Source organism: Mandrillus leucophaeus, unplaced genomic scaffold (genome assembly GCF_000951045.1).
Source record: "Mandrillus leucophaeus isolate KB7577 unplaced genomic scaffold, Mleu.le_1.0 Scaffold963, whole genome shotgun sequence".
Lineage (NCBI taxonomy): Eukaryota > Metazoa > Chordata > Mammalia > Primates > Cercopithecidae > Mandrillus > Mandrillus leucophaeus.
The window spans coordinates 876,789-897,335 of NW_012110508.1; the positions used below are offsets into that span (position 1 = coordinate 876,789).

Below are 20,547 nucleotides of genomic sequence, written 5' to 3' on the forward strand. Positions count from 1 at the left end.
TTATCCTGGCACAATATCCTTCTGCAGATAATAAATCATGTTCTAAATGTGGTTTTAATTTATTTATTTTTGTTTATTTTGAGAGGATTATCCTGGAAACATCTCCACAGTCTGATGAATGTGAGTGTATATATTTGTGAGTGTGACAGAGAGGCAGGGTGAGGAAGTCAAACAAAAATGGAGAGAGAGAAAGGATGTAAATGACTTAGATGACTTCTAGCAGAACCATTAATATCTATTTTTTGATGTTATTTTGTTTCTCAAACAATCTATAGCTTCAGTCCTCTAGCCAGTAGAACAAGAGCTTTACCACTGTCTTAATTAAATCATCCCCCAAAAAAGAAAGGATTTGAATAGTGAAGTATTATTATTATTATTATTACATATTAATAGCACTTGCACCTATTACTGTTATTTTCAAATGGGTATGACTTAAAGCCAGAAGTTACCTTTATACATCAAAACTTCTAAAAGAATCTCCTGGACTTTATTAAACAAATTCTATTCCCAGGCTTGAACCATAATACTGTATATTCCATGCAAGACTGGGTGATTTATTTGCCTCCTATATTACTTAATATCTGCCTATATGACATAAAATCAATAGAAAATAAAAATAAAGGCAGCGTGCATGGATTTGTTAACCTTAATAGAAATAATTTTACCTTTGAAACGTGTATTTAAACATTTGGTGTTGAGAATTTTTTTCCAGTTGAGGAACTAGTTGTTCATATAAACATAGTCTAATGATTAGGCAACAAATCATTACTATGTGGTCCATAAGCTGTGTTAAAGTTACTTCTAGTGTATAGATGGTTGAGAACATAAAGTGTGGAAAAAAACTACTTTGGCTCAGTCTAATCCATAGACATATATACTCTGGACATATTTGCTTAAATGGGGTGTAGTGGAAAAAGCAAAACTTAGATGGAAGCCAAGTTGTGTGACTTGCTTTGCTAATTTGCTTATTCTTTCTGGACTAATTTGATCATAGATAAATGGAAATAAAAATATTACCAGTTCTTATTTCACAAGACTATTATGAGGATTAAATTTTTAAATGTGTATGAAAACACCTTATAAATTGTAAAGCTCTACATAAATCGTTGTTATTATGATTGTTGTTATGTCTTTAGATATATATGTCTAGAGAATAACTTAAAATATAATTTTAATCATATATTTAATCCAATTAATTTAAAATTAAAAATAAAACAAAGAGGTGACACCTTTTAGAAATCCCAGTAGGCCCAAAGACTTTAGGAGTAAGCGAACCAGCTAAAAGATAACCACTGTGCTGGTCTATTGAATCTATTCCCATAAACGGAAATGGTAAACCCAAGAGAGGGTGATGAAGAGTGGTGACGATAATTCACAGCAGAAGGGAAAACACCTGCATTTCTGACATTAAAAAAATATCGAATTGAAATGCTAGGTAGAACTTTGGTGATTACGTAAGCTACACCTAAAAAAGTGCTCTAGAACCTTATACATACCATGAGATACAATGAGTTCCTGTAGAATGAATGAGTCTTCTAGAGGAGTAAATCAAAACCTAAAAGGTAATTTGACAGGGTACATAATAGAAGCAGAATCAAGATAATATCCAAGACAGGACAACTTTTACCTAGAATTCTTTCCATGCGGTCTTCTATCGATACAGATCCTGTTATGTCTGACTGTAGAAAGATATACCATAGGGTCTGAACACCTGAGCCTATTTCTTTTCACTAAGTTATAATTTTCAGACTGAATGCTAATAGGTTCCAGACTCTAGCAAGAGGATCCCTTTTAGTTACCATGAAAAGTTGACACCTCTAAAAGTTGACACCTATAGAGATAAAGCTAACTTCAGTATTTCTGGTAAATGAAAGGTTCAGTGTGACAATATGATTCCTAGAAAAGCCTTCATTCTCAGCATCTTGGAAGGATCAGTACCTAAATGTAAGTGCCAGGGTCTTCCCATGGGAAAAGAATCATAAGTAAAAGTCAGTATCTCTAGAGAACAGTATGTGCCTGCCCTGTTTGACAGTGCTCTATGTTCACACTATTTGGTTCTGAACTATTATTTTGTTTAATTTGGATACAAATATATCAAACAGGAATTGTATATATGTTTTATTTTAGAAAATGATACAACTAAAAATGTGTTAAATTTTGTTGCTTCTCGATGATTTTTTCCCACAATTGGTGCTATTTTCTGTACTCATCCAAGAAGAAGTCTTGTTACAAGCTGTTTCACTTTCAGCCAGCAAGCATTAGTGCACAAGATGGCCAGTGCTCTCAGCCAGTGAGCATCCACTGCACTATTCACGGTTCAGTTGCTTTGCAACCCATGGGACTATGCCTTTGGAGGTTCATTTTATGCCATTTATTTACTCCCTGATACCATGTCTTAATCCACAAAAATGTGCGATAGTTCTGGATCTGCCACAAAAAAAAATTTAATCATATTTTTAGATATTAACAAGTACTTAGAACCAATTAATAATACATTTTATGAAACCTTATAAAGTATAACTATGGCAGTACTTAGCATGAAATCTGTAAGCTTAAATTATATATTTGAAAGAATGTGCTGATATTGAGTTAAACATGAAACATAAGTTAGAAGACAACATAACTAACAAAAAAGAAAGAAGAAAGAAGAAAGAAAATTTATAGTAAGAACAGATATCAAATATAATAGATTAAAAAAAATAGGAAAAAGCCAAAAATGTCTTTGAACCTCTGGAAAGCTTGATCATGAAAAAAAGAAATTACAAAAATAAATAATATTAAGAATGAGAAGAGGAATTTTATTACAGATTCAGCAAAGATGAGAAATAGAACTTTATGAACAATGGGATGTGTTCCCTAGCTAAGTTGAAGATTTACGTGTCATACAGCTAGCAGTGCCATCATGGTACAAACTCCAGAAAAGCATGCCAACATACCCTATCTAAACTATTCAAAATTCAGCCTGCCAGGATGAAGAAAACATCTCAATGGCTCTGTGGCAAAGTGTGGTCTCTACCTGGTGACAGCACCTTTGAATTGGAGTTGATGCATCAGCAGAAAGGCAACTGGCCAAAATTCTGGGACGATAGTGTCCTACCTATGCATAACACAGATAAAAGCTAACTTGGTTTCCCAAGAGCTTAAAAACACCAGGAGGAGAGAGGTCTGCTGTGTACTGTGAAGAATTCTTGTGACTGCTTCTTCCTGGACCCTCTTCCTCATCATGTCAGCAAGCTGCAAGACATAAGACAAGGCAGCAGCACTCACCAGTGGTGAGTGATTCAGGCTGAAGAACCCTTTAAGTACACTTGCTATTGTTGGATTTTTATTCCAAGGATTTAGCTGCAGGTACACTTTTGTATGTAACAACAAAAATGCTAAAAACTGCCTGCAAAAGGTGTCCTTTATTCCCTATAACTTTACTGAATAGGAAATTACTATTTAGCTATCTTTTGGGGAAGCAACAAGGATAAGACGTGTAATTATCCTGGGGCCATTCTAAGAGTAAACTTTTGAACCATATCTTCTCTCTTTTGGGATAAGACTAAATGCTTTTTTTCATTGCTTTAAAGTTCTTATCTCAGTCATCATTTCACATTGTGAAACAGCACTCAAAATGCACCATAACTCTTATGTTGTAGAAATTCTGTGAAAAGTAGCATATTCTCCTCTTGTATATGAGATTGAAAAATCCAAATGTTCTAGAAATTCCTGCCAGAAACAATATCTTTTTTTCTAATAGCTCACAAGAATTTTTTCTCCACAACATGTGTTTTAAGCCACCTAATTATTAATGCCTTGATATGAGCAAGCTCCTACATTTAACCCCTAACAGCTCATTGTCACCACCGATGATTTATAGACTTTATTTGCTTATATTTTATGCTAGGTTGATAAATATTTATTTACTTTCTAATCTTAAAATCACCTAGAGATAAATATAAGTTGCAGTTTTTTGGTATTGTCTTTTTTTTACTTAAAATGTTGCTGTTCTTAACTCATTTTTTTCTTTGTACTTTATGTTTAATACGCAGTTTTATTATTTGGGGTATAAATGGCAAATTCAGTTCCTTAGCTAGACACAGAATAACCATATAGCATATAAAGTTCTGACAAGGAAGGTCATAAAGTTTAAAAATGATCCTTAAGATAAGACCTTTTTCTGAAAAGTAGCTTAAGAGAAATGATTTTCATAGTTCTAAATCTTAAAGCGTCACCAGCAAATACATGAAGCTTGACACATTCTCCATATGTGTACATTTTCATACCTTGTCTTGTTAGTTGGGAAGTTCTCCTAAATAACAATGGTTTTCAGGCAAACACTAGGTGAAATTTTGATGGGAATATTATAGACAGAATTTAAACATCAAATGGATGATTCAACTAGTGACCTTGAAAGTCATTTTTCATCTCTGAAAATCTTGAGGTTTCTTATGAGAATGTGGAAATTAACTTGAGGGCCTGTTGACCTAGCTTGACCTATGGCTTTTGTTTACACAAATGCATTTTTTTCCAGATACCCTGTTAAAATATCATTGTAAAGTTATTGAAAAATAACACCATACAAAAACAGTGTAGGTTTAATTTGTCCCCACTACCAGCATATTGTGGACAATCTCTTACACAGACAGGTAAAATGAACTGTCCTGTTCTGAGGTAGTGGGCAACAGAGATCATGTAACAAATCCTGACTGCCTAGATCATCCAGAAAGCCCTGGCAAGTTCAATTCCATTTAGTGAAGTGAGATAATTTGGCAGTTCATGCAAGAGACTGAGAACCAAGCCTCCAGCCCTGCCTGATTCTGCAGGTGTGGTCTTTCATGCCTTTCTGTGTCTCCAGTGCTTTTCCATGGGCAGATTATTTGTAAATCTACTTCACAATCACTGTGTAACTAATATATGTTTAAAAATCAACTCTAATACTTAGGGGAGGAGTCAATTCTCCCTTACAGGAAAAAATTCATCATTTTATTTCCTAAATTTGACTCAATTTCCGGTGTTACTACTGGGGAAACACTGAAGTACAGCACCAAGTAATTGACTTCAGGATGAAAGATTTCAAACTTTAAAAAGCAATTAATTTATTTCTCCTTTCACCCACAGGTCTACCCACGGATAGCGCCGGCATTTTGGCACTACCTGCGGGTAGAAGTGAGTAGCTGGTACTTGAATTCTCCCACCTTTGCTCCTTGCACTCTGCTGGTGTGGTCTGATCTGATGTGCCCGTTTTGCTCAAGATGCAGCTGCCATTCTATGTAAACATATTCTCACACCACCACCATTTCTTAGAGTTGGGTCAGGAATCTAAATCACCAAAAATACAAGTTCAGTGTATATAAGACTAATCATGTTTCTTAATAAATTTCCAAATAGGACCATATCATATGCATCGTTGTGATAAACAACTAAATGCCAAATTATGGAAAACCATGCTGACACTACTTTGTAATCAATACTTTGAGTATTCAGAGCATAATTCCTCAATTAAACTTTGGAATGTTTCTAGGAAAAGGTAGAATAACTCCGTTTCATTTCCTTTCTCCTTTTTTTCTGTCCCCCAGGAACATGAGCAGCTGACCTACTCTTCCACAAGGTCCAAGGCCCCCAGTGTCATCATCACAGGTCTGAAGCCAGCCACCAAGTATGTATTTCACATCCGAGTGAGAACTGCAACAGGATACAGTGGCTACAGTCAGAAATTTGAATTTGAAACAGGAGATGAAAGTAAGTTTCACACAAGGATATACAGTAAGATACGAATTTAGTATCATTCCAATTTGACCTGATATTTAAAAATCAGGTGTCCCATGTTTTTAATAGTTCATTTAAATGAGAGTTTGTTCATGTAAATACTCACACAGTCATTTCAGTTAATACTTTGTGTTATCATTAAATGCTTTCATGAAATGCCTTACTCTACCACCATAGTACTATGGCCAAAATGTGGCCCTTTATGCTATTACACAGAGTCTCTATGGATGCCTAATAGTTCACCAGTCCTGGCATCATGATATGATCCTAATGAAAACTTGGAAGAGAATAAAGCCATGAACAAATGATTTTAGCAATTCAGAATTGTGCAGCTTTGGCCTTTTATCTCAGGTCAATAAAAACAGTGGTCAGGAGATAAACACCACTGCCATGTACATTGTAAGTTTAAGTACGGATATATGGGCTTCATCAGAAACCCACATTAATTCCGGAGCCTCAGCATGCTGAAAACCAACATGGGAGGTGAAGGGAGTGAGATGTTCCAATGTCATGTAACACCAGCTTTGAAGTCTTTTATTCATTCTAAATCCAGCTTTACCAATGAACTCTTTTTGGCCTTCAGAAATCCATCTTACTGCTCTTTTTGTGAGAATAGTAGGGATTGCTTTTGCCAGACATCTTTATGAAAAAGTGTCCAAATATATAAGAAAAATCTGTTTCCATCATTGTTAAAATACTGTATTCATATAATAATTCCATAAAAGTAAATTTATTATAGTAATTTCTTATAGATAACAATAATAATAGCTAGCATTTATTGAGCCCCTAAAAATGCCTAAAATGACATGAAATATTTTACATGGAGTTGTTCATTCAAACCTTTCAACATCCAGTGAGACAAGTATTATTTTTGTAATTTTACCTATAAAGGAGTTGAACAATTTGCCCAAATTTTAAGCAACTGGTACGAAGCTAAGCTAAAATTTGCAGTGGAAGCGTGTTTTATTCAAAGGCCTATGCTGTTAGCTACTCCACCATCCTACTACATCTTACCATTTGTATTTTTATGAAGCGTCTTTTGTAAGACCGTGAAATAGGCCATAGTTTCTCAGTGTATTACTCCTTCAAGAAGAAGCTACTTGGGTTTCAGATCTGTGACAGAAGGAATATTTTCGTTGTTTTACGTTGATGAATAGTATTCACACATAAGAACTTCTTCGTTACAATTATATCTAACCACAAAGGGAAAAAGTGCTGATATATTTAAGTAAGAAGGACCCCAGCTTAGGGAGAATGAGTAACCTAATTAATAAAAAGAATACTTGTGACCTGAGTGTTTGTATCAGTATTAGTCATTTGAATTTCTGCTGGAGACTATTGACTTTTTAAACTAGAGAGAAAATTATTGGGAGTAGAGTATAATGATCACAAAACATAGATCCACAATGAAATCTGTATAAAAATATCAAAAGATTTGTCCCTGTTATGTCTTTTCCACTGTTTTGTTTGTTTGTTTGTTTGTTTGTTTGTTTTCCCTGCCCACTTGTCAAACCTTGGCCTAGGTATAAAGCTAAGGATACAGTCCAAGGAAAGTTTGGTCCGAGATAGTCGAATCATTGTCTTTTCTAGGCTGTGTTTCTTTTCACAGCCTGGAAAAGTTAATAGCCTTTGCACTTCTCTTGTTTTATTTCACAGATTTAAAAAATTCACCTGACTTTTAAAGTGTGACATTGTTGAGTGTTCCGTTTTTAAGTTAGAAATGCACTCTCAGATAAACTCATACAGCTAAATCTAAATAAGTCATTTGTGTTCATTCAGGACTTTTAGAGAAGGTCATCTAGTGTAATACTAACAAAAATCCTGATTTAAATATTAACAGTTTGATTTGGTTTTAACTTTAGATTTCAACTCACTGTACTTTGAGGACAGTTTCTTCAGACGTTCTGTGATAAAAAGAAAGGTCTCGTACTCACAAGTGACTCAGTGCAATTCACTCATCCAACCAACATGTATAGAATATTTAATATGTGCCATACTCATATGAGGCTCTGGGGATAAAAAAATAATAAGAAGAGCTAATAGCGTTTCAGTCTATATTTCTGGGAGGAAAATAAAAAATTTAAATAAAAAATACAAGATTAGTGACGTGTACTATCATAAAAATATACAAAGGGTATGGTGACAGCATAATGAAGATGACTAGTTCAGCACACGTGAGTGGTGAAAGGCTTCTGGAGGGGGAGAGGCTGGGACTCTTGAAAGAACAGTCATGGAACAGAAAAAGCATAAAGGCCTCTAACAACATAAAATATTGAAAGAGTAAATAATTTGGTGTGGCTGTGGTGAGGAGATGCGAATGGCAAAATGGTGATAGATGAAGGTGGAGAGTTACACGGGTCAAACCAAGAGCACTTTTTAGCCATATTAAGGGCATTTGCATGTATCCAGAAAATATGCCGGATCCATTGGTGGATTTGAATCCTGGATTAATATGACTAGTAATACGTGCAAGACTCTATGCTGAGCAATTTACACATATTACCTCATTTAATTCTGACAAGATTATGCCTCATTTTAGAAATTTATGTAGCTTTACCAGAATCTGATACCTAGCGAGTGGAGGTACAAGATTAGAACCCTAGAACTATCTGACAATGGCAGCAGAAGATGGTGAAAACTCTGTTCTGAATTACTGATTCATGAATGCCATGAAAATGACTTTGGTTAAAATCTTGAAAAGATAAAATGCCTGAGAAGAACCTGAAAATAATATATTTGTCTAAACCTGATGTTTGAGAACATAGAATGGCTCCTAAGTCAATTTACAGTCTAAGGGAAAATAATTTAAAGGATCGTTTAAAAAAAAAAAAAAACCTGGTTAGCTTTAAATAGCATTTTCAAAGCCTGCTGTTTATACCCAGGAGAGAATTTCAGTGAATAATGCTATAGTAGCATATGGATAGGTTTCCCATAAATTCAAGGATATGATGATGTGAATCCCAACTGTTGGCATCCATCTTTTTCTCTCCATACCCTCCTGGCTCTTCTTTAAATTTTTGTAGCCTTTGTTTCTCAAGTAGTGCCTGAATTATTGTAATGTCAGCTTTATTATTAAGTTCTCTCTTGTGTATTTCACTTAATTAACTTTATAATACATTCATAGAGATGAGGTATGGGTTGGAAAGGAGTGATCTCATTTGGTGATCTGGTACAAATTTTTGAAATTAAACAAAATTAAGTAGTTTATAATTCAGTTCTTTTTAGTCATACTATTTTATTTTGTCCAACTTTGACTTTGCTAATGACCAAGGCAATAATATGATTATGAAATAATTCCTTTTGAAAATCATAATGTTCTTAACAGGCTATTTGTGCTACAAACATAGCGGCATCTGAAGAAAAATTATGGCGACCCTCTTGCGCTTAGAGACTACTGCTTGGTTCTTTTTCAGTCTCAAAATATGCTAGTGGAGATTCTCTAACTGACTGACAAATGCTAAGATTACCAATTATCACTGTTAGCATCGTAAAATGAGTCTACTTGAACTAGAGCTATTGGTTTCCCATCTACCTAAATCTATAAAACATTCCTTATTGCATATATGTATACGGAGGTAGAAATATAGACAGATTGATTGATAGATCAAATTGACTGATATATAGTCAGAAAATTATTTCCTGGTATTTCAATGTTCGCATTTTATGGATCCACTGATTTCTTGCTGGGCTAAGTGTACAGTTAATATTATGTCCACTAACAGCATTTATTGAGTGCCTACTGTGTACTGGCCTTATTATTAGGTACTGTACTTGATTGCCCCTACTTTTTTAGAATAGATTTATCAAAACCACAATAACATTACAGAATCAGTAGTAAGAAAGTAAGAATATAAAAATACTTCATGTGGATTTTCTTGGAAGATAGATGGAAATTAGGTGTTAGAAGCTAGTAAGAATTTTCTCAATATTAAAATAAAATCTATATTATACCCCAAAGCATTAACCGTAACACATATCCACACACACACAAGTACAGTCTTATTTGGTCAAGTACAGTCTTATTTGGCTTATACAGCTGTAATAGCAAATTTTAACTACCTCAAATTTCTTATTATTTCTGAGCTTATTTTCTGGGCCTTTCACTGCTGAAAATAATGAGAATCAAAATAAAAAATTGTTGACATCTCCAGTAATATTAGCCATAACTTATAAATTGCTTGGAAAAAAAACATGTTTGATACATTTTAACAATAATCCTGTTAAATTATACATTTTAAAAAGTAATAAAGATAAGGAAATCAAACTTTTGTTTTTATTTAAAACACTAGCAAGATTTGTATAACATTAAATTCCATTTTATAGTAGCAGTAAGTAATTTTGCATGTGGAGTTTTAAAACCAAAATAAAATGTATTCTGCTAGATTGTAGCCAGCCTGAACCTTCTGCTTAAATACTAAAAAAATAACTTATGAGCTATCAAAAGGGAACAGAATCCATAGCTTAAAGCCAGTGTTTGAAAGAAAATTGGAATTTTACATGTAGTAATTGGCAATTTACCTCTTCCATTGCCTTAATAATTATCTAAATGACCCATGAGAATTGATACATTGCCAACATATAAGCAATGCATTTCTTTTTCCTGAAAAGATTAATTACAGCTTACATTTTAACAGCATGTAAATTTAAGTTTTCACCTGTAGGCTGCATAAATCAGTTTTGTAGCAGAAAAGGCATATCTGTCCACATTTTAAAATGTATTATTTACCAAAAGTAATAATGATGGACTAAATTTATAGCACATAAAATAATCATATAAAAATCATTATAATCAACATGAACAAACCAGACTATAAAATAATTACATTATAGTGGGTATTTCAAAATAAAATCTTACGTCATGCCTTATATATTTTTCAACAAGTGGTATGTATGTAGATACAAATGAATAAATGTAACCACTTAATTATTTTGAAAATATACATAAGATTTAGCTGTTTTAGTACGGTTGACATATAAGAAATTTGGCTTGTTTTAGCAATTTGTAGGTAGGAAATGATCCTAAAAAATAAGATGCAACGTTACGTTTCAGTTTCTTCCTCCCTAATCCATTTTTATGTCCCTATTTGATTAATTTTTCTAAATTCCATTTGCACACTTAAAAATTCTAAATCGTTGCATATGTTGTATTGAATAGAATGTTAATTTCTCAGCAAGATATCAGGTCCCCCTCCAAATGTAATCCAAACTGACATCATTTCTATCGATTTTTCCAAGTTAACGTATTCTCTGGAAAAATTAGATTATTTGGATGCTTCATGAACAAAATTATCTGTATCTTCATCATATCTAAGATTCTTCTATGACTTCCAACTGGAGTATTCAGAAAATGATCACATTACAAATAGTCACTGTAGCTTACATGCTACCTTCCTAAAGTGTTCTTGCCAGCAAGAAATCATCACTCCTTCCTTGGAATTTCTAAATATTTTATTGTTCAAAGGCGTAATTCTTTACTAAGTTGTAAACTCAGTGAGATAAAGAACTATAGTCTGTATATCTGTGTGTCTCAAAATGTCTTACACACAGGTTCCACTACACATGTAATCAAATAAATAAAGAAAATATGATTTACAAAAATACTAAAGAATAGTATGTTGCCTGCCAGGTCAAAAAGAAAAAGAAATACTAAAATATTAAATATTAGTATTAAAATACTAAAGAACAGTATGTTGCCTACCAGTTCAAAAAGAATCGGATAATTTTATTTGCCATAGATAAGCAATATTGCTTGCCTTATTTTGAGTAACAAGCTATAACTGGCTTGAGTCATGAAAAAACATAATATATGCAAATCTAACTACAAATTAATCATTAATTCTAAATTTGGGGGGCATTTTAGGTAGGGTAAAATGACAATTTTGTTGTTAACACATTTTCTTCCTTAAACTCTTTTATAAAACCCTCCATTATGTTTGATCCGGTCTGTTGAAGCACAGTCTGTACTGTTTCAATTACTTAGGATGAAATTAGCTACATCATTATTAACACCAGCCAGAAATTTTGGAATGATTATTAATGGTAGCGCATGAAGCAGAAAGAGGACCAGCTGACCCTGGTAGAGTAATAAAAAAGTTAATTAATCAAGCAGGAGGCAGATTTCATATTTATGAGTCTACCCAGAGGAGGACGAATTCCAGTATATAAGACTTTAATTTAAAGGAATCTCCAATCAATAGCACACTTTCAACACTGGCAGCCATAGCCATCTAAATGCAAACATCAGTGGAAAAGAGGAACTTTCTAGCAGTTAGGGTGTCTGAATATAAAGTGGCCTGTCCTATAAGGTGACGAAGGCCCCTCATAATAAGAATTTGTGCTGAAGCTAATTGGGAACCTGTTTAGCATGTGATAAAAGAAATCCCTGCTTTGTTTAGAAGGCTGTGATACAAGTTTAATGTAAGTTCAAACATTGAGATTTCATAACAACATATTTGTGACTTCTAATTATGTTCCAAGCACTTTTTAAAAATCTTTTCTGGTTACCAAAACACTATAGCCTTTGCAGAAGATACTATTATGCCAATTTTACAGATCAAGAAAGTAAAGCATAATGAAGTACAGTAACTTAACAGTACCCACAGGTAGTAAGCATTGGAATGGGGTTATTATGGCATTAGGCCCTTTTCATACTAATGCTTAGAACCAAAACTGAGTTCCCTTTCTGCCCATTCAGTACTTTCACTTTTCTTATTCACCTAGTCATTACTTATAATTTTCTACACGATTATTTTTTATTATTACCTCCAATTCATCACCCTCTCTTAATTACTTATATTTTGCCTTAGCATAATGTGTCTTTGAATATAAGCAGATTTTCAGAAGACTATTTATAAATCTCAATGCATCAAGTTCACAGTGCTGTGCAGTGTTTTAATGCATATTTCTGTATTAATGTACACATGGTACACCAAGTATAACACTCCAAAGAGGCAAAATTAAGCAGCTAGTATGATTTACTTAAATATGCAGGGTCTTGATGAAGAGTAACTGTTTGCACAGAAAGTGGAAGTCTCCCTTTAAGAGAGACTGAATTGACAAAAATAAAAAAAAGATATTTTATTTCAATTATGCCTAGATCAAATAAGGATTTTAAATGATAGGAACCAGGCTTATGTACCATAAGACAGATTGAAGGCCTTAATATGCAAAATATTAAAGATCATAACTTTGCTAAATGAGCTGGAAAGGAAATCATTAACTATTAACAGGTACTTAGATGTTGTAAAATGTGCATATCAAAGGGCAGTGTTACAGTGTGGCTCATATTTAAAACAAAAGTAACAAATAGCAGTAGATGTATTTCTTAATACAGAAAGTAGCTTATTTTTAAGGCAGTAACACATAGCAATGCATGTAAAATACTATTTCTTTGGTATATAAACCATCAACCCTTGACTGGAAGTTTTTACAAGATCAGGGAACATTTCTTTTGTTTCCTTTTTAAAAAGATTCTCATTTGTGTATGCTGTGTGAATTTGTTCTCTTAGCACATTTCAGGTAGTCAATACAGTATTATTAACTATAGTCACCATGGTGTACCTTAGATTCTTAGAACTTATTCATCTTATAACTGAAGACTTGCACTCTTTGACTAATATTTTCCCATTTCTTTCTTAGTTTTGTACCTCTTATATTGCTTTGCATGCACCTGGCAAATAGAAGGCATTCAATTAATTGCATATGAATTAATATTATCCAATAAATACACAATACTCAGTATTTATAAATACTCAATGTTGCTTCAAACACATGACATGTATTTTATTATTCTACCTATCTATTTTTAGTATTTTATTTTTGTTTATTTTGTACATATATTAATAACAAGCAGTCTGCTGAATGCTGAGGAAATTAAGGAGATAATATATGGTCTCTGTCTTCAGGAAGCTTATCACTAAACCACACTAGAGATAAGAGAGTTCCTGATTCATGTCATTCCCAAAGTCTGATTTTTTTTTTTTTTTTTTTTTGAGACGGAGTCTCGCTGTGTCACCCAGGCTGGAGTGCAGTGGCGCGATCTCGGCTCACTGCAAGCTCCGCCTCCCGGGTTTACGCCATTCTCCTGCCTCAGCCTCCGAGTAGCTGGGACTACAGGCGCCCGCCACCGCGCCCGGCTAGTTTTTTGTATTTTTAGTAGAGACGGGGTTTCACGGTGTTAGCCAGGATGATCTCGATCTCCTGACCTCGTGATCCGCCGGCCTCGGCCTCCCAAAGTGCTGGGATTACAGGCTTGAGCCACCGCGCCCGGCCCCAAAGTCTGATTTTAATTTGACTTGATATGAGATGGATTTTTTTTTCTATCAGCCATCATATAAATTGCTTGAATTTTTCTTTCAAGCTATTTGACTTTACAACCTTGAATTCTTAAAGAGAACAAAAATGGTCCTTAGGTATTTCAAATTGCCCCAAATTTAGTGAAAAATATATTCTCTATGTAATACTTAAAGAGTTAGAGCCATTCTTCAGACTACACAAATCAGCTTTATTGACTTATATTTTGATGTGGCTTTTCAAAAGTCGTATTTTAGTTGTCAGAAAAACATCAAGGGCAAAGTGAAGAAAACCTAATTTCTCATTATATTAACAGCAATATGGAGGCCAATCCAGAACTGCTGGATATGATTCTTCATTGTGGTTGACCACTCGCCCTCATCTGTTTCATGGTCATGCACTAAGCTCAAGTGGGGAATAGGAGTATTGTGTTGTTCAGTAAGTACTGATAGAATGGTGTTTGAAAGCATTAGGGGAGCTCTAGCTGGTTGTAGAGTATCATAGTGATGATATATGAAATATGGTTCTTACAGGGAAAGGGTAGAAACACATGATGCTGAGACGAAGCTGTCCTTTGGGAAGTCACAGGCTGGAAGGATGACATAGCACAGGGTTTTGGTTCCTGTTGTAATTGTATGTCCTGGTCAAATTCTATCCACATGATAATCCATTATTTTTCAGAGCTGAAAAAAAATCTGAGAATTGAAAGAAAGAGTTGTAAAAATGTCCAAGTCAGGTTAAAAGTAATTCATATAAAATGTATGAATATTAAATATCATACGTTTATGTCAAAACGTAAAAGCATAGTTGGAAAAAATTTAATTTGCCTGGCGCCACTCTTCAATAAAAAACATTTTAAATTATCTAATGTAACGTCTTCTAAATTTGTATTAGCCCAGTGCAAAACAGCTGTTTGTGCTTTATTTCACCATCAAGTCACAATACTGAATGGACAAATGTTTATAAAATAAACCCAGCCAGTTCTACAAAGGCTCGTATGAAGAATTAAGAAGCAGCATAAGTATTCATATTACACTTTACTTTTTTAAGGGAAACAGTAGTTCCCTTGAAATTTAAATTGAGTAACAAGAATTCTTGGCAAAATTGCAGGAGTACTTTAAAAGATTTAGCTGTGTGTGCACAAACCCAAGCATGACATGTGTGAGCACATTACTATACTATAAAGATAGGCAAAGGAGCAGAATATGGCAATCTTACTGCTAGATATAAAATAGCTGATTCACATCTAACTGATTTTCATGTTCTCTTATGCTTCTGGAAAACAGCATTCATTTAAAAATTCTCTTGCACTACAGTTTTTTAAAATTAGTTATCTTATATTGGCTGGATGCATAATCAGTGAGCAGACTAAATAATTTTGTCAACAAATAATTTTGGCAATTCCATCAACAATAAACATGGCAATATTACTGAATTTAGCACACGTGTGTGTGTATATATATGTACATACATACACACATTCATATACATAATACATATATTCTGCATTTGTATACACTTCCTATTCCCATTTTGAGATAAAGGAATGAAATTATCATTATTTTAAATATTGTTACATAAGTTGTTACCCTTGGAAGTAAAAAGAATTTGTTTTAAAATTTGATATAGTTTGTGTTATATTTAATATGAGGGAGGAGAGAAGGGCACTTGAGTGGAAGCAGTAAAAGCTAAAGTAAGCAGAAGAATGTTTAATTGTTCAACTTGTTCATTCACCCATTTACTCAATCAAAACATATTAATAAATGGGCCAGATATAGATATAGGCACTGGGGATTCCGAAACAAAAAGGATAAACCAATTCCCTGCTTTCACAACAGCTAGTGAGAAGCCCAGAATATTAAACAACATTCCAGTAGAGAGTAATATGTGTTGTATAAGGGAGCACAAGGAGAACAATGCAAACAAATGTGTCAAGGAAAGCTGCCACAAGGTAATGTCTTAAAGGAAACTTGAAGGTTAAGTCAAACTTGGCCATGAAAGTAGGGGTGCAGTGAGGGTGGAGGGACCAGATGAGAGAACTGGGGAGCTTTTGTTCTCTTTAGACAGAGAGACCAGTATGTGTGCAGGTGTAGAGATCAAAGAGGGCATGGAGCTTTCTAGTAATTGGAAGAATGTCAGTATAGCTCGAACTGTGCTTTTCAAAATGTGAGCCCTGCGCCAAAGGCATCAGCAACACCTGGGAACACACCAGAAATGCACATTTTTCAGACCTCCAACTAGACCCACTAAGTCAGAAACTCTGGGGGTGGGGCCCAGCATTCTGTGTCGATAAGCCTTCTGGGTTATTTGGCTGCAAGCTCTGATTGGAGAACCAGTGTCATCCTCAAATAGCACAAGATCAGCAGCAAGGAATGGTGGGGATGATGATCTCAGCACAAGAAACACAAGACGTGTGGCTAGTGAGGACCGTGCAATGCCATCCTTACCTTGCTTCTGAGGCTCAAATTTCCTAGGTTTTTATTTTTCTTCCAGCTGTATGTAGTTTTGGAGACAGGCAAGCCAGTCACAGTAAGCTTCCCATAACTGACGTCCCTGAAACCATTGAGAACACATCTAATTATTTCCTCACTTTCATTTTACCACACTAAAAATAAAACCTTCCAAATATCTTTTTTCATTGACACTCCTATAGCTCTCATAACTTCCAAATTCCCTAGACTATTTTAGCCTTGAAAAATTCACCTACTGAAGGTGCTAGAACCTTGGGAATCATCAATTTAAATTCTAATACATGCTCACTCTCTGCCAGCAGGTAAGCCTGCATATGTCTCCTTGACAGTTCATATTTGGTCTGTGGACTTTCTGAAAGCACAGTAAATTATGACCTGCTCACCAGAACCTTTTGAGAAAACTGGAGCTAAGCCATCCCAAGTCAACCCTTCCAAGAAAATCTAGACATTAAGTTATCTGGGAAACTTAGTGAATCTAGATAGCCTAGGGGTAATGGTGATATATTAGCAGAGGGAAGTTAGGCACCAAAACTAACATGCCATGCAAAAGCACTTGTCTCAGGCTCAGTTGCGTAGTTGTACATTCTAATTGGTGAAAGAAAAAATGCTACATTCAATTAGGCATCATAGGACTTGGTTTCTTGGCTCATGAGGATTCTCCTCCTTAGACCCCTAAATGAAGTAAAGCAAACATGCTATACTATCTTCCTTTGCTCTTAAAATGCAAAACTCTCCAGGTATTGGGACCTAAGGAAGGCAATATAGTTGACTGATGTTTTGGTTTCCTTGTGGGAAAACTAGAAATTTATTCATTTGTATGTAGAGTCATTCATTCAAAACTATTCTTGAGAACCCATTCTGTACATACTCAGGCTGTAGCAGAAATAGACAAAAATCTCTCCTGTCCTGGAGCTTATATTCTAGAGAGATGAGAAAGACAATAAACAAACAATAAGCAAAACATTTTATATTTAGAGGTGTGGTGTGTGGCCTCGATTTCCCCTTCAGGACCCAACTAGTGGTAGTTCTGCCTGCTGAAAGCTCATAGTTGAAGGCTCATAGCTGCAGACATTGCCCCTGGCCAAAAGAAGCTGGATGTCCCAGGGTCATGCCCTCTTCCTGGGGACAGTCAGAATCCAAGACTCCTCAATGTGATGTACAAAGACCCATGCCCATTGTGTCAGTTCAAGACAACCCAGAAGACCATCCCAGCTCCAGCACTCCTTGGGGTCCGCTGAGGTCTTTGCAGCTACCGTGTGTCAAGTCAACAGCTGCATCTTTCCATGGGCTTCCTGCACTCCCACATGTCCATGCTGAGGTCACTGCCCAGAAAACATGCTGCAAGCCAAGCTCCATTGAAGAATCTGTGTCCCAGTAAACCCCATCTAAGACAGAGAATAAGAGAGATTCTGGTGAAGAGTGAAGCTGAGAAGGAGGATAGGGAGTATCTGCCTCCTAATGTGAGAAAAGTACTCACTGCAGTATCTGACACAAGTAACATGTGATCATTCAAAGTTAACGATCACCATAATCCTAATTGTTACTCCAAACTAGACAACTGGCAAATAACTTCAGGGAGGATGGCCTTACTTTGGCCTTGAAGAAAAGGAAGAACTTATACAAGCAGAAATAAGAAAGAAAATTTTTATGTTAGCAGCTGATTCATGCAATTCAATTTGACAGGTATTTCGCAAGTAAATAGACAGCAAAAGAGAATTAGCAAAGAGGAATTTGTGTAAAAGTTCAAGCGCAAGCGTTGTACTTCCTTAAACTTAGATTTAAATTTTGACTTGATCACATCCCAAATATGGGACTTTGAATAAGTCAGTTAACCACTCTGTGCCTCAGTTCCCACATCTGGAAAATGGATATAAGGATACCACCTACTTTCTAAGGTTCCTGTGAGTATACAGTGATTCAGTGCTTGTAAAGTACTTAACAACAGAAGAGTATCCAGCTATCATGTGGTTAGAGATCAATACATGATTATTAATACTGATATTATTGTTACTAGTTTTCAATCTTAAATTCCATTCTAACAGCTTCAAAATAGTATTGAAAATGTTCTTTACCTTCTTGCGTATAGATACTATATAAAAGCAATCAAATCATTTTCTTATTCCCCTGATATTTTATTTTTTATACCCATGAATTTACTATTAAGATAATTGGCTAGTTTTGGTGTTAGTTTTTGTTTAATTTATGTAGGTGACATAAAAGGAGGAGCGGAATTCCCCAAGGTATGTTGACCGCCCAGGGCTTAAGCACTGGGCAATTTGACTCAGCCGAAGAAACTCTACGTTTTGACTTCTGAGATACCAAATTTTAGTGAGCACAGTAGGCAAGTCAGGGGGCCTCCATCAGGCCCATTCCAGCAATATCACCTTGTAGATCCAGAACCATTGTCTCTACTGTTTCTATGGTAATCAAATTGCTTAGAAGTTGGCCTACTTTTCTTTTCAATACTTAACACATCAAATGTCTCAGTGCAAACAGACAACATAGGACAGCGGTTAGAAGCTCGAACTCAGGATTTGAACTATCTGTGAGTAAATTCTGGTTCTGTCCTTTCTAACTATGTGACCATGTGCAAGTTAATTAGCCTTTTTGTGCCTCAGTTTCTCCATCTATTAAATGGAGGTAATAATACTACCATTTCACATGATTATTTTGAAGACTAAATAAGTTAACATACATGTTTAGAACTATGGAGAACACATAAAAGCTCTCAAAGGTGTTTTTTAATATGATCATTACTACCCTTCTTCTGAGGGAAACTCCACTGAGTTCAGTATAATTTTTTTGGACCATCCTGTGCTGTGAATCAGCTGCTACTCACCTATATAAAGAAAAAAGGAAATAATAAAAAAGAAGAAGAATGTAATTTTGGCAAAAGACCTTTTGTAGGGCAGCCTCTGTGGAATCCTCCTCTGTTTTCAAGTGGAAATGAGAAGACTTGTGTACCATAGCCACATACTCCGCTATAAGTTTTTTACAATTAAAATAATAGCCACCTCATGAATTTCCTTGCACAGAAATAAGCAACTTACCCAAAATCAAGCTCAGCTATATATTGAAAATGATATTTTTCGCTCAGAATAGGTATTAGGTATGTTATCACTTCTTGAATATAAACACAGAATATCTTGCTTAAGGAAGGATTTTACTTTTCAAATTATTGAATAGACACAGTTTTGAGAATATTTGAACTTGAATAAAATCACATTTTTTTTTACTGAGCATAATAACTGAAAAAAAGGCTACTCCATTATTTTCTAAGTTATTCCAAGTTATCTGACAGACAAACAGAGCACCAAGTAAGAACACACCAAAAAGACTTGGGACTTTCTAATTACCTGTGGCATGTGCCTCTTTTTCTGTCACATTCTGTGCTGCAGCTCAGAATGCCTTTGAATCCTTGGGAATCTTTGACAACTACTTATTGTTTAACAGAATAGTCTCATATATATATACACACACACACACACACACACATATATACACATACACACATGTATGTCTCAAATATATATATATAATTTCAGTTATTAATGTCATTCAATAGAAATAAGAGAAATATAATAGTCCAAATTTCATGTTTTAAACAGAAAAAAATGAGTGTTTTAAGCAGTAAGTAGCACGACTTTCCCCATATATATAATAACATATCTAAATTGGTCTTAATTTTTATAAGGATGCTTTCTCAGAGGACTAAACAGAGAAATAGTGATTTTTTAAATCTGCATTTCTCTTCTTCCTAAGAGCATTTGAGGCAGTTTAAAATGTATGCACAAAATGTTTAATAGATTAGAACTAAAATAGAAAATTAGGTCCATATACACAAGAGAGAACAAAGTGTCATTCTGATAATCATTACTAGAGATGCACATGTATGTGCATAGAGAATAGAAAAGTTATACACTCATGAAGCACAAATGATCTAAGAAAGATTTATAGAGGCTGTTGAGGAAAATGGCCTCAAGCAGCTTTTTCAACAAATGCAAAAGTTTTTTGTTTGTTTTTACATGACACT

The 20,547-nt window shown here is 34.7% G+C and overlaps 1 protein-coding gene across 1 annotated transcript in view; it reads left to right on the forward strand.

Annotated features, from left to right (window-relative positions):
* Positions 1–1,530: 1,530 nt before the first annotated feature.
* LOC105532503 (ephrin type-A receptor 6-like) overlaps positions 1,531–20,547 on the forward strand; it is a gene marked incomplete at its 3' end in the record, with an annotated part of 38,059 nt that continues 19,042 nt past the window's right edge. The window contains exons 1-3 of the mRNA XM_011970681.1: positions 1,531–1,562; positions 5,562–5,724; positions 18,723–18,754. The remainder of the gene's footprint in view (positions 1,563–5,561; positions 5,725–18,722; positions 18,755–20,547) is intronic.